This window comes from Suricata suricatta, chromosome 14 (assembly GCF_006229205.1).
Source record: "Suricata suricatta isolate VVHF042 chromosome 14, meerkat_22Aug2017_6uvM2_HiC, whole genome shotgun sequence".
NCBI classification, from domain to species: Eukaryota; Metazoa; Chordata; class Mammalia; order Carnivora; family Herpestidae; genus Suricata; species Suricata suricatta.
Window position 1 is genome coordinate 31,309,654 of NC_043713.1, and position 15,076 is coordinate 31,324,729.

A 15,076-nucleotide genomic window follows, 5' to 3' on the forward strand; every position below is an offset into this window, starting at 1 on the left:
GAAGAAAAACACAAGTAACTAAAATTAGAAACTAGGGGTGCCTGGGTGGTTTAGTTGGTTGTGTGTACAACTGTTGGTTTGGGCTCTGTTCATGAGATCAAGCCCTGCATCAGGCTCCAAGCTACTAGCATGGAGCCTGATTTAGATTCCCTCTCTCTCTCTCTCTCTCTCTCTCTCTCTCTCTCTCTCATTCTGTGTGTGTGTATGTCTCATTGCCCCTCTCCCTGCTCAAGCTCTCTCTATATATAAAAAATTAAAAATAAATAAAAGTAGGAACTAAGCGATAGGATAAGTGAGAAATAAGATGCAACAAAAGAGAGAATCAGTGAAGTGGAATTTGGTGGTCTTAGATGATATATACATATCCAAAACAAAGCACAGAGATCAAATACATACATACATACATTGTAATAGTGCATAAGATATACACTGTAAAGTTATAATATATACTCAATTTCAGTATGAGAATAAAAAGAGAGAGAGCAGAAGCAATATTTGAAGACAAAATGTCTGAGTATTTTCAAAAGTGAAAACAACCTCAAACCATGTAAGTACGACAAATCCCAAGAGGAATAAAAAAACATGCACAATAAAATAGCCAGAATCCAAAAGCAAAAGAAAATATTAAACCTAAATGGAGTCAACCATCACAATTATAGCAGTAAGATTTACAGCTGACTTTGCAAAAGAAACAATGAAAAAAGCTATTAGAATGATAAAATACAAAAAATGAGAAACATATTAACATCAAAGATACAATAGCAAAATTTAAGCTATTGTGAGAATTAAATGCTTAATTCAGAAAAAAGAATGATCTAAAATCAGTAGCCTATACTTCACCTTAAGAGAGTAGGAAAAGTAAGACAAGATAAACAAAGGAAGCAGACAGAAGGGGAACACACAAAAAGAAACAGAAACCAATAAAATAGAAAGGAGAAAATCAATAAAGAAAATCTTTGACACCCAGAAACTTGTTTTTGTAAGATCAGCAAAATTAAGAAATCTCTTGCCAGTTTGATCAAGACAAAATTCGAGAAGAGCTGGATTACTAATATCAGGAAAGAAAGAGGGAACATCAATCATTGCTGATCCCATCAACATTAAAGGATAATGAGAGAGAATATTCCCACAACATTATGAACATAAATTTGACAACTTAGATCAAAGGAGCTACTTTTTAGAAAAACAAACTGTGATATCATAACTAGCCTGATATACTCTATTAAAGAAGTTGAATTTATAGCTAAAAATATTCAAAACTAAGTTAAAAGATCCAGATGGATTCAGTGATTAGTTCTCTCAAATATTTGAGAGAGAAAGAGTTCCATTTTTAAACAATCTCTTCCAGAAAATTAGAGAGAGATCCTCTGCTTAGGTGAAAGATGAATGAGTACCCCAAAGTTTGGTACATCCATATGATAGAATATTACTCATCAATAAAACAGAACAAATTATTGATTCACACAAAACAGATGAATCATAAATGTGCTTTTCTAAGTTAATGAAGCCAGACTCAAAAGATTATATATTATGTGATTCAATTTATATGACATTCTGAAGATGGAAGAAGTTTAGGAATGGATGACAGATCAGTGGTTGTCAGGTTGGACTACAAAGCTATTGACTATAAAGAAGTCATAAATGGGATTTGCGGTGATGGAATAGCTTTGCTTCATACTGTCATAGTGGCTACATACTGCATTGGTAAAAACTCTTAGAATTATATATCACAAACAGTGAAATTTACTGTACTCAAATAACAAAAAGTCACCAGATTGTCAGGGATTCTTAGACTAAAGTGTAGACCATGACAAATAGATCTAACTGAATTGTAAATATATGACATGGGGGGAAAACAGCTAAACTAAATCAGTATTGCAAACAGTGTATTGACTGGATGCTGTAATACTAAATGAAAAAAACGACCATGCAGTTACACTCACTCCAGTTGGTAAATTTGCTTTTCATAGAGGAATAGGTTAGTAATTCTGATGTTATTTTACCTGTTTACTAGGATTAAACAAATAAACAATTTGTTGACAGCAGGAGACAGTTTTCTCACTGTCAGGATCTATGTTATAAATAAGCAAGGACAGAAGACAATAAAGAATCCTGCATTCCTGGATTAGAGTGTAGATATCTAGATTGGTGAGCTTACAGATGTCCTCCCTTTGCCCACTGGAAGAGACCAAAACAGTTATACCCAAGTAGGAAAAGTACATCCAGTGCTCAGATCATGGTTTCAAAATGCCATTCTCCAGGTAAAGGAACCAAAAATGTTTAATTCTAGAGCTTAGGCAGAGAAAATATCAGATAATTCTGCAGCATCAAGTAGTTCCCAGAAGTGCAAATATAAAACGAAAAGTTATATCAAAAGGACATGGGATTCAATCTGAAAGAACTTCCAATGGCTAAAGCAACAATAATTTGAATAACACAGAAAGAATTGGATTTAAGTGAAATATACATGCATATATATTTATATAAATTGATGATTGAATAATAATTGAATAATTAAATATTAAATAACAATTATTATGTAAGTTTTCCTTCCGGAATAATTTCAATAAATAAATGTAGAAGGAATGAGAGAAATAGAAAATATCATTAGAACATCACAGTAATAATTACTTAAGGCAAGATCCACTGATGAAAGCTAAAATTAATAAACGAAACCTGAAGAGGAGATAGGAAATTTGCATATCCTTAAAATAATTTTCCATAATATGTATTAATAACTGAGGTAATTTACCTATGTGCACAAATTATTCAATACTCCTCTCTCCAGGAGGTGGAGCTTAATCTTTCTCTCTTTTGGGGTGAACTGGACTTAGTGTTTCCCTTGCAAAGAGTAGAGTATGGAAAGAAAAATTACTGACTTTACAATGGAGCAATCTAGCAGACACTACCACAGCCAAGTGACCAAGATTAACATCACCACGAATAAGCCATTTTGATAAGTATTTCCACATATGACACAGTTAAAAGATTTCTTCACCTCTTGGATGTATTTCACAAAAATATACAGCCCTAGTCTACTCAAGAAAAAATATCAGACAAAATCAAATGGAAGGACATTCTACAAAATAACATGACCAGTAAGTACTCTTCGAAAATATTCAAGTTCATGACAAACAAGGAAATACAAAGAAACTCACTGACTCAAAGAGATAGAAGAGACACGACAAATAAATGCTATATTATATTCTAAACTGGATCCTGCAACTAAAAAGGATATTAATGGAAAAACTGATGAAATATACATAAAGCTGCTGTTTCCTGATATACGTTCTCCTCTTGATCCTTAATAATACAATATTCAAGTTTTATTCACTTACATTGCTACCTGGGTAAAGATTACATTTCTCAATCTCTTTGCAGCTTTAGCTGACCATGTGACTATGTGTGGTTTGAAGGTTTGGGAAGTAGTGTATGTAACTTCTAGGAGCTTCCTCAAAGTGAAGAGGCATGCTCTTCCACTCCCTCCCACAATCTGTCACCTGGAATAGGACCCTTCCAAGACCATGAAGTTGGAGCGAAATCAAAGGAAAGGCTGAGTAGAGAAATGGAAATTTCCTGAATTCCTTCCACCACATGGAACTCATAGTCCCCAGCCCGCTTTTTATTTTTTAAAGAAATCTCTCTTGTTTAAGTCATTATTTTTTGTCTTTTTTCTTGATTCCAGAAGTAACCCTAAATGTTACTTTATAATTGTTTCATGTTTTCTTTTTCTTTTTCCTCCTTAACAATACTGTAAGCTCAAATGACTATTCTACCCCCTGAAAGAGAAAGAACTCAATAGCCAATCCAAAGTAATAATTCATAAAAACTCATTAGATTGATTGACTAATCACCATTCTACTCCCACAATACCCAAGGACAAGACTCCAAACCATGTCAGAGTTACAAAATAACCCTACAGGCAAATTCGTAAATCATTTAAGGTTTACATTTCTCTGTGAAGTTTCACTGCACTGCCCTTTAGTGCAAGTATGACTCCCCATGCTTCTCAAGGTATTTCAAATCCTTAGCATAGCAAATATTTAACTTTATAATGAGTTCACTGTTAAGAACTGAAATGGCTGTTTGTGTCTCTGTTCATATATTGATACTGCGGCATTTATTGATTTGTATGCTCTGCTTATCACTATGACATTAATCCTTATTAACAGTAATGCAGCTTACCATAAGTCTAATTAAGATTCACCGGGATAAAAATGTGATTGGGACAATTCTTATTTTTGCTTAAACCAGCTTGTCCATTCCCATTTGTCGGACATTCCCCATTCATCTGTTGGAACTGTTGCTTTTCATTAACTACACAAAATAATATGTCGTTTTAAGAGAATGGGGCCTGAGAAAATCAGATGGTGTTTTAAAAATTCATTTATGAGAATAGAGAAAAATGAGCATATGAAGATAATCAAATAGTATTATTAATGTTATTAATAACAATAACTACCTTTGAGAATTTTTCTCCATATCTGGGAATTATATTAGCTCTAAATCTAACTGCTTGGTTACTAAATGGAAACAACTGTCACTTTTACACCTGAGTTGGTGGGGTTGGGGGGAGACTTTATGGCGATATGTATCTCTTAGTTACATGATGTGATTTTTTACATGATAATGGAAATAGAAATAGACTTAGGCTTGCAATTTACATTTGATCCGTTTACTAGCTGTGGGTTCCTTCTCATTAACCAGAGGTGATAGAGTCTTTTTTTTTTTTAATGTTTATTGATTGATTTTGAAAGAAAGAGAGAGAGAGCTTGAGTGAAGAAGGAACAGAGAGGGAGGGAAGGAGAGAGAGAGAGAGAGAGAGAATTCCAAGCAGATTCTGAGCTTTCTGTGTGGAGTCCAACGTGGGGCTCTATCTCACAAATCATGAGATCATGACATGAGTTGAAATCAAGAGTCAGACACCTAGCCCACGAAGCCACCCAGGGGACCCCAATAGTGATGGAATACTGAAATAATTTATTTTACCCTGAATTTAAACTTCTAAATGTATAATATATGCTACAAAATATAACATCACACACAACAAGAGTACTTGTGAAGAAGAACATCAGGTCTCTTCTTTGCCTCTCAAGGTTATTCCATTTAAATCAGTTCTACTCATGTAAGATTTGTACAGCGAATTTCAGAGAGAAAAGTTGAACTATCCCCAATCTAAGTTATGCCTTCTGAACATTAGGACATTACTATCATTGTATTTGACCATCAACAATAATGAGAAAATTCTTATGCATTGCGGTGCTAAACAATGCTGAATTCTCAAGCAAGAGTTTTATCTCAAGATAAATTGCATTTATGAAGCAACATCCAGATACTGCTGAAAATATCTGGAACAACCACCCAACTTTCGTTCTAACTAATTTTTTTTTTTACTCTAAATGAGTTCCTCATCTATTTCTAAAATCATTTTATAGGGACACCTGGGTGGTTCAGTCAGTTAAGCATCTGACTCTTGGTTTTGGCTCAGGTCATAATCTCACAATTCATGGGTTTGAGCCCTATGTTAGGCTTTGTCTGTATTGAAAAAGACAACAGATTCTCGGTCTCTCTCTCTCTCTCTCTGCTTCTCTTGAGCTTGCATGCTCTCTCTCTCTCTCTCTTTCAAAAATAAACATTAAAAAATTTAAATTATTCTACTAGCTTTTTAATTGTTAATACATAAACAATACCAAAATCAAACAATGAAAACAGTTGTACAGTATAAAGAAGATTAAGTCTTTTATCATTTTCCTGTGTCATCTAGTTCATCTTCTAGAAGTTAACCATGGTTACCACTTTTCCATGTGTATGATCATAGACAATTTGTACATATAAATGTATATATATGCACATACTTATATGTATACAAATGCTGGTGTATATAAACAGTTATATATACTGTCTAGATCTTTGATTTATTATACTGAGGAATAAATCATATTGGCCTTTGTATATAATTATAAGGGAAGATGCTTCATTCTTAGTAAATACATAGAAATCCATTATGTGAATGTAATATTTATGTGATTTTAATCATTTGCTATGATCAACAGTGTGCAAAGGACTTCTTAGGTAAATTACATTTTATTCTTATAAATTTTGTTTTATAAATTATATTTTATAACAAGATATCTATGATAATTTAATAGAATTATATTTGCTAGGTCAAACAGCATGCATATTTATCTTCTTTAAAATTTGGTTGAATATTATCACATTGCACTGTATAAAGAATGTACCAGTTTATACTCTACCAACAGCTCATGAGAATACTGATTGTCTGATAATCTCACCAACACTGAGTAATAAAGCATTGAGTTATTTTCAGTTGGGTAGGTTATGAATAGTATATCACTGTTTTTTTTCTTTTCATTTGTTGTTGTTCTTTTAATTCTCAAGTTAGTTAACATACAGTATCGTCTTGGCTTCAGGAGTCAGTGATTCATCTCTTACATGTGACACCAGTGTTCATCCTGAAAAGTGCCCTTCTTAATGCCTGTCACCCATTTAACCCACCCCTCCATCAACCCTCTGTTTATTCTCTGTACTTAAGAGTCTCTTATGGTTTTCCTCCCTCTCTGTTTTTATCTTATTTTTCCTTCTGGAGGGTATAATGCCACATAAAATTGTCAGAGAATATCTGGAATTTATGAAACTTAAGAGATAAAATTAGAGCAAAGGAAGTATATCATTGTTTTAATGTGAATTTGAACTATTTCATTTGCTCATTTCTTACGGGTTTGTTGGACTTAAGATCATTTACTATGGGATGTGGCACCTGGGTGGCTCAGTTGGTTGAGCATCTGACTCTTGATTTTGGCTCAGATCATGATCCCAGGGTCCTAGGGGCTGTGCTGAGCATGGAGCCTACTTAAGTTTCTCTCTTTCTCTCTCTCTCTCTCTCTCTCCCTCTTTCTTTCTGTTTCCCCCTCTCAAAAATACATAAAACATTTTTAAAAAAGAACAATTTTCTGTGGGCAAGGCCTACTCTTAACACTTTTTATATAATAGCACACTTATTTCTCACGATCATTCCATCCTTAATTTCTGTGTATGTTGTAATATGCTGGACGTGGTTTATACTGGTTCCCAAGAGCAAATTGTTAAATTTCTAAGATTTATAAAACCAATAGTTCAAGTCATTGTTAAAAATTAAATTATATCAGCATAGAATTTAATAAGCAATAAACCAAAAAGAAAAACAAAAGTAATAACTATTAAAACTAATATTTCTAATTATTTTATTATTAATAATGCTCTTGAAGTTATTTACACCTATAGAAGAGTATGATAGAAGTACTGTGTAATGATGTGCTACTACACATCTCTTTCCAATTCTGTGTTTGGTAACATCATATTTATTGGCTGGAATTAGCCATAGTGAGAATTTTTACATTACATAAATTGGCAAATGCTAAAAATTAAGACATTTTTCTCCTCTGTGAACCTGTTGTTAAACATTACCAGCACACATCTGTAGTTATTTATACAGGAATGATTATGTCCTTATAACTATGGTTATGCTACGAATATGTATGTTTACATATATGTATATAAGTGTATGGGTAGATGTATATGTGTGTGTGTGATAGTCTATATATTTCCAAGCATTCTCATTTCTTTCTGTGTCTGCCTATTCCGCTAATACCAACCAGTTTTAATTACAAGATGTTTCAATATTACATGAGAGAGTCACAAATCATTATTCTCTACTTTCATATTTTACCTGGCTATTAATGCTTTAAAATTTTCTTCATTATTTTTTCTTTTATTTCCATCTGGTCTTCCTGATAATTACTGTGCTATTTTTTTAAATTGGGATTAAGTTAAATTTATAGATTACTTAGGGAGATTGCCATGTTCAGGAAGCTCTGAGTATACTTACCAAGAACACAATATCTGTTTACATTTATTGATATCTTTTTTATTTGCTTTCCTCCGAAGCTTTTCTGAGTCTTTGCTTTTCTTCTGCACTCTTTTTAAATCATGTTGGTACTATTTCTTCCTTAAAGATTTGGTTAAATTCCTTTGAAACTTGAGTCTATTTTTCTTGTTTGTTTTGCTTTGTTTTCAAGCATAGGAGTTGGTAATGGGGATAGTAAATCACTTGACTATTTTCTCCTTTACTTCTATGGCAATTGATATGTTTCAATTCTGTTTTTTTGGGTTCAGCTTTAATAATTTTATATTTTTCCTGCAAATAATCCATTTTATTCACATTCTCACACAGATTTGAGCAAAGTAGTCTATTGAACAGCCAGTTAGTACCCTGCCTGTATCCCTCAGCCCTTCTCTAGTCATCATTTGCATCTCTTTGTGTGAAGCTTTGTCTAGGCTGTGGAAAGCAGCCTAGAAATGCCTAAGAATTAATTAATAATAGCTGGGAGCAGCATTCAAACAATGATTGACAGAAGTCAGTGTGTATATGTTCTAGTTCCCTCACCCCATGTGTGAGGTAAATCTGAAGCTTGTACTTTAAACTATTTCCCAGATTAAGCTCTAGTTACTACCCCATGGTGATAGCTGTCTTGATGACAGTTCTTTATAGACTGTTTTGTTTTCTCTTTGCTTTTTCTCTGTGCTACCAATACTGTGAGCCTCCCTAATAAACTACTTGGACCAAAAATCCTTGTCTGAGAATCTGCTTCTGTGCAAACTCAAACAAACACATGAATTAATTTCTTATTTTTGTATCTATATCTCTGATTATTTCCTTCCTTAAATGTATGTTTATTTTGTTAATGCATCAATTTTCTATCTTTATCTTTCTGATCTTTATTATTTTATTAAAACATTTTATTTTAATAGTCTCCATGGAGGGAACTCCCTCCTTCAGAAAGCTTTGAAAATGTGTAGGACTTCTTGATTGTCGTAATAACTAAGTGGAGTGATAGTTACTTAAGGTCTGTTATGCTAAATGTTCTTTATTTGGCATCACACGCCTTCATAAAACAAATGAACTAATGCCCAAAACACGAATAGTAAGCATGTTGAGAGATCTGTATTATTAGATCTCCCAAAGAACCAAAGCACTATTGATATTCTGTTTTCTAATTCAGTAATTGTGGTATTAATATATATTATTTTTTTCTGTTTACATGAGTTATTTTTTCTATTTATATTTCTAATATATAATTAGATTCATAAGACTTTATATAATAAATGCTTCACTAAAGTTTTATTTTTATTTATGTACAGTTGACACAAATGTCACATTAGTTTCAGGTGTCCAGCATAGTGATTCAACAAGTTTATATGCTATGCTATACTAAGTTCACCACAAGTGTAGTTACCATCTGTCACCATACAATGCTATTACAGTCTCTTTGACTATATTGTTTATGCTGTGTCTTTTCTTCCCATGACATTAATTTCATAACTAGAAGACTGTGTCTCCTACTTCCCTTCACCCATTTTTCCTATTCTCCTACCCTCTTCTACTTTGTCAACCATTGTTTCTTCTTTGTATTTATAGATCTAATTCTGTCTTTGTTTATTCTTTGTTTTTTTAGATTAAACATTTGAGACAAATTATATGGCATTTGTCAATTCAGACTTATTTCACTTAATATAATACCCTCTAGGTCCATCCATGTTGTCACAAGTGGCACACTCTCATCTTTTTTGTGACTGTGTAATATTCCTTTCTGTGTGTGAATGTGTGTGTGTGTGTGTGTGTGTGTGTATGTGTGTATGTGTGTGTGTATCCATTCATATATGGATGGACACAGATTGGTTCCTAACTTGGCTATTGTAAATAATTCTACAATAAACATATACATACATATGTCTTTTTGAATTAATGTTTTCATTTTGGATAAATATCCGATACTAAAATTATTAGATTTATGGCATTTATATGTTTAATATTTTGAGGAACTTCCATACTGTTTTCCACAATGGCTATACCAATTGACATTCCCACCAATACTGTATGAATGTTTCTTCTTTTCTACTTCTTCACCAATACTCCTTACTTCTTTTGTTTTTTATTTTAGCTGTTCTGACAAGTGTAAGATGATACCTCATTGTGATTTTGGTTTGCATTTCCTTGATAATTAGTGATGTTGAGAATCTTTTTATGTTTCTATTTGCCATCTGTATGTCATTGGGAGAATGTTATTCAGGTCCTCTGCCCATTTTTTAATCAAAATGATTTTTGTTTGTTTGTTTGTTTGTTTTTGGTGTTGAGTTGTATAAGCTTGTTATATAATTTGGATATAAACTCCTTATAGGATGTATCATTTCCAAACATCTTCTATTCAGTAGGCTGAACTTCTTTTGTTTTGTTTCATTTTGTTGATGATTTCCCTTATGTGCAAAAGCTTTTTATTTTGATGTAGTCCAAAAAGTTTATATTTGCTTTGTTTCCCATACCTTTGGAGACATGTCTAGAAAAGTATTGCTATGTTCCAGGTCAGAGAAATTACTGCCTGTGTTCCCTGGTAGAATCGTTATAGTTTCAGGTCTCACATTTAGGTCTTTACTCCATAATGAGTTTATTTTTGTGTATGGTGTTATAAAGTATCCAGGTTCATTCTTTTATATGTCACATTTCCAGAAACATTTATTGAAGAGATTGTCTTTTCTCCATTGCATAATATGTTTTAAAATTGTTTAAATATATACTTTTAAATATTTATTTATTTTTGAGAGAAAGGGAGGACAAGACAGGGAGGGAAACAGAGAGAGGGAGACACAGAATCTGAAGCAGGCTTCAGTCTTGGAGTTGTCATCACAAAGCCCAGCACAGGGATCAAACCCACAGACCACTAGATCATAACCTGAACCAAAGTCGGATGTTTAACCAACTGAGCCACCCAGGCGTCCCATGCTTGGTATTTTTATAGGGATTGTGCTGAATCTGTAGGTTGCATTGGGTAGTATGGACATTTTAACAATATTAATTTTATCAATCCATGAGCATGGAATATCTTTTCATTTGTTTATGTCATCTTCAGTTTATTACATCAACGGTTTTTGGGTTTTTTTTTTTTTAATTTTCAGAGTTCAGGTCTTTCACCTCTTTGGTTAAATTTATTCCTATATTTTATTCTTTTTGGTGCAATTATAAATTGGATTGCTTTCTTAATTTCTCTTTCTGCTAATTTTTTATTTGTATATAGAAATGCTACTCGTTTCTGGATATTAATTTTGTATCTTGCAACTTTACTGACATCATTTATTACTTAGTAGTACATTCATTATTAATTCATTTATTACTTACTTCATTCATTTAGAGTTTTTTAGTGGAGTCTTTAGGATTGTCTATGTATAGTATGTCATCTGCAGATAGTGACATTTTAACTTGTTTTTTACCAATATGACAGCCTCTTATTTCTTTTTCTGGTCTGATTATTGTAGCTAGGACTTCTAGTACTATGTTAAGTATAAGGGGCAAGAGTGGAATCCTTGTCTTCTTTTGGGTATTAGAGGAAAGCTCTTACTTTTTCATCATTGAGTATGACGCTAGCTGTAGATTTTTCATATGGCCCTTATTATGTTGGGGTATGTTCCCTCTAAACCCACTTTGTTAAGAGTTTTTTTTTCTTATTGTAAATGGATGTTGAATTTTGTCAAATGTTTTTTTCTGTATCTATTGAGATGATGGAGGATTTTTAACTTTCATTTTTTTTATCCTTCTTTGATGTAGTGTCACATTGATTGATTTGCAAATATTGAACCATTCTTGCATCCCAGAAATAAATCTCACTTGATTGAGGGGAATGATCATTTTATTGTACTGAGTGCAGTTTGCTAATATTTTGCTGTGGAGTTTTGTATTTTTGTTCATCAGTGATATTGACCGTTAGTTTAGTTTAGTTTAGTTTTGTTTATTATGCTGCCTTTGTCAGATTTTAGTTATTAAGGTAATTCTGGCCTCATAGAATGAATTTGGAAGATTTCTTCCCTTTTCTATGTTTTGGCGTAGTTTGGGGAGACTTGGCATTCATTCTTCTTTAAATGTTTGGTAGACACTTGTGAATCCATCTGGTTCTAGACTTTATTTTTTGGTAGTTTTTCTATGACCAATTCCACTAGTTACCAGTAATTGGTCTAGTCAGATTTTATACTTCTTCTCTATTCAGTGTAGGAAGATTGTGTATTTTTAGGAATTTACACATTTCTTCTGGGTTGTCCCATTTGTTGGAATATAGTTTTTGTAGTGTTCTCTTACAGTTATTTGTATTTCTGTGGTATCAGTTGTTGCTTTTCTCTCAGTTTTTATTTTATTTTTTAGGTCCTTTTTTATTTTTATTGATGAATCTGGTTAAGAGTTTATAAATTCTTTTGATCTCTTTAAATAGTCAGCTCTTGTTTTCAATGTTTTTTTTTTTTAGTATTTATGTCATTTATTTCTACTCTGATCTTTATTATTCCCTTTCTCCCATTCATCTTTGGTTTGGTCTGCTCTTTTTTGAGTTCATTTAGATGTAAGATTAGATTGTTTACTCAAACGTTTTCTTGAGGTATGCCTGTGTCACATATATTTCCTTTTGAAACTGTTTTTACTGTGCCCCCCATATTTTGAATCATTGTGTTTACATTTTCATTTGTCTTCATCTATTTTACTTTTCTTAATTTCTTTGATTGCTTCATTCACCCATTAGTTGTTTGGTTTCATGTTGTTTAGCCTCTATATATTTATGTTTTTCCAATTTATTTCTTGTGATTTATGTCTATTTTCAAAACATTGTGGTTGGAAAAGATGCATAGTATAGTTCAATCTTATTAAATAATAAGACTTGTTTTGTGGCCCAAAATGTGTCTTTTCTGGAGAATGTTCCTTGTACATTTGAAAAGAATGTGTATTTTGTTGTATTTGGATGGAATGTTAGGTCCATCTGGTTTAATGTGTCATTCAAAGACATAGTCTCCTTATTTATTTTCTACCTGGATGATCTATCTATGGATGCAAGTAGGTTAACACCCCACTTTAAATCAATTTTTCTTAAAATATTTATGACCATATGTACTGTTAGCTGTATCCTATAGGTTTATTTTTTCTTATGTTCTAGCTTTTATGAGATTCATTTTTGATATCTTGATTACTCCCAAGAATTTTTAGATATCTTTTTAACACATTTTGATATGCTCTAGATTTTTGTTGTTGTTATTACTGTTTTTCATTAACTTCTGGCTTTATTTCTGATTTTTAAAACTTCCAAACTTCTTTGTTGTTTAATATGGGTCATTTTCACTATTCTGTCAATACTTGTATTTTCTGATTTTAAAGAAATGTTAGCCAAGATCATTAATTACATCTACCATATTAATGTGTTTTTTAATCATACATATATTATTTTGATATTATTTTATTCCTTATCTGTTGAGAAAAAAGAGGGGTGAGTGACAGCCATTTAATATGTTTTTGCCTATCTATATATTGCTTTATGAATTTTGATACTGTCATTTCTTATATAGATAATCATAATTGGTCAATCTTACTTGTGTACTGTACTCTTTGTCATTATAAAGCATATTTCATCTTTTCCTAACATTTTAGTTTTACTTGAATTCTGTTTTTGTGATAGAATGATTTTGTTCACTGCTTTTATTTTTATTTGTGAGTAGCTTTAGCCCTTGCTTTTGTCTTTTAACATTTCCAAAGTCCTGAGGTTTGAAGAATAACTTGAATTCAAAACTTACAAGAATTATGCTCTATGACCAATTCTGAAAATGTTTTTTATGATAAAGGTTAGAACATTTATATTTATTGATACAGCATGGATGTCTAGTCTCAATTTTATGTATTTTTTTCATTCTACTTTTATCAGTTATTTGGTGTGAAAACGTGCTGTGTCTTTTTTTATTTTTATTTTAATGTTTATTATTTTTGAGACAGAGAGAGACTACAAACAAGCAGGGGAGGGGCAGAGAGTGAGGGAGACACAGAATCAAAAGCAGGCTCCAGGCTCTGATCTGCCAACACAGAGCTCGACACAGGGCTTGAACCCACAAACCACGAGATCATGACCTGAGCTGAAGTTGGACACTTAACCAACTGAGCCACCCAGGTGCCCCTGCTGTGTTTTTTTAGTATGTTGTCTGTTTGCTTTATCTTGTTGAGTATGTTTGTCCTTATTCTGATAAATATTAATGTTTGAATTTTGATCTTTTATTCCTACTTTCTGCTCCATTTCCCAATTTTATTTGATCAAAGCATTTCTTGTGGTTTTCTTTATATCTTCCAGTACATCTATTTATAATTTTCAAAGTTTTGATCATCACATTTCATATGTGATGAAACATTCCCCACTTTTTGAAAGTTTGCATTATACCACTTCACATTTGTGAAAGATCTATATGGTACCTGTTTTCACTAATCAAATAAATCCTAAAAAGATACCTGCTTTTATGAAACAAGGGGAAAAAAAAGTCTTCAGCATTCATTTTAGAGTGAGCTGTTATAGAGGCAGTTTACATTCTAAACAGAAAAAGTGGGCACACCCAATATCCAAGAACTATACTCAGCATCTCAGCATCAGGACGCCAAAGCTTTTAATTATGTCTGTGAACATCTGTGTTTTATCTTGATTGATTTGGTTCATTCATAGGCAAGATGGGTCCTAAGATATCAGAAAAGTCTCACAGGATTATTTTTTGGGTCTGGGAATGCTCATGTAATATTTTTTTTTAAAGAGAGACTGAGAGACGTAATCCCAAGCAGGTTCTGCACTATCAGTACAAGGCCCAGTGTGGCGCTATAACTCACAAACCATGAGATTATGACCTGAGCTGACTGAGATCAAGAGTTGGACACTGAGCTATGCAGGCACCCCTTTTTCCTTATAATTTAATGGTAATTGTTTCTTTGCATTATTCCATTTTGGCTTACAAAAGATTTCGTGGGAATATTCTACTGTCAGATAGTGAGAGAAATTTGCTCTTTCTGTTTTTTAATCTTCTCTGCCTATGCGTTTTTAAATTTATACACTATTGATAATAAAATTGTACATTATGTTGTGCAGCCATGATATCCACTTGTGTGCTATTCTTAGTTTCACATTAATTAGAGTTCAAAACTCAGCACCATTCCTTTTGCTATTGTTTCTATTATTACTTGGCTGATTCG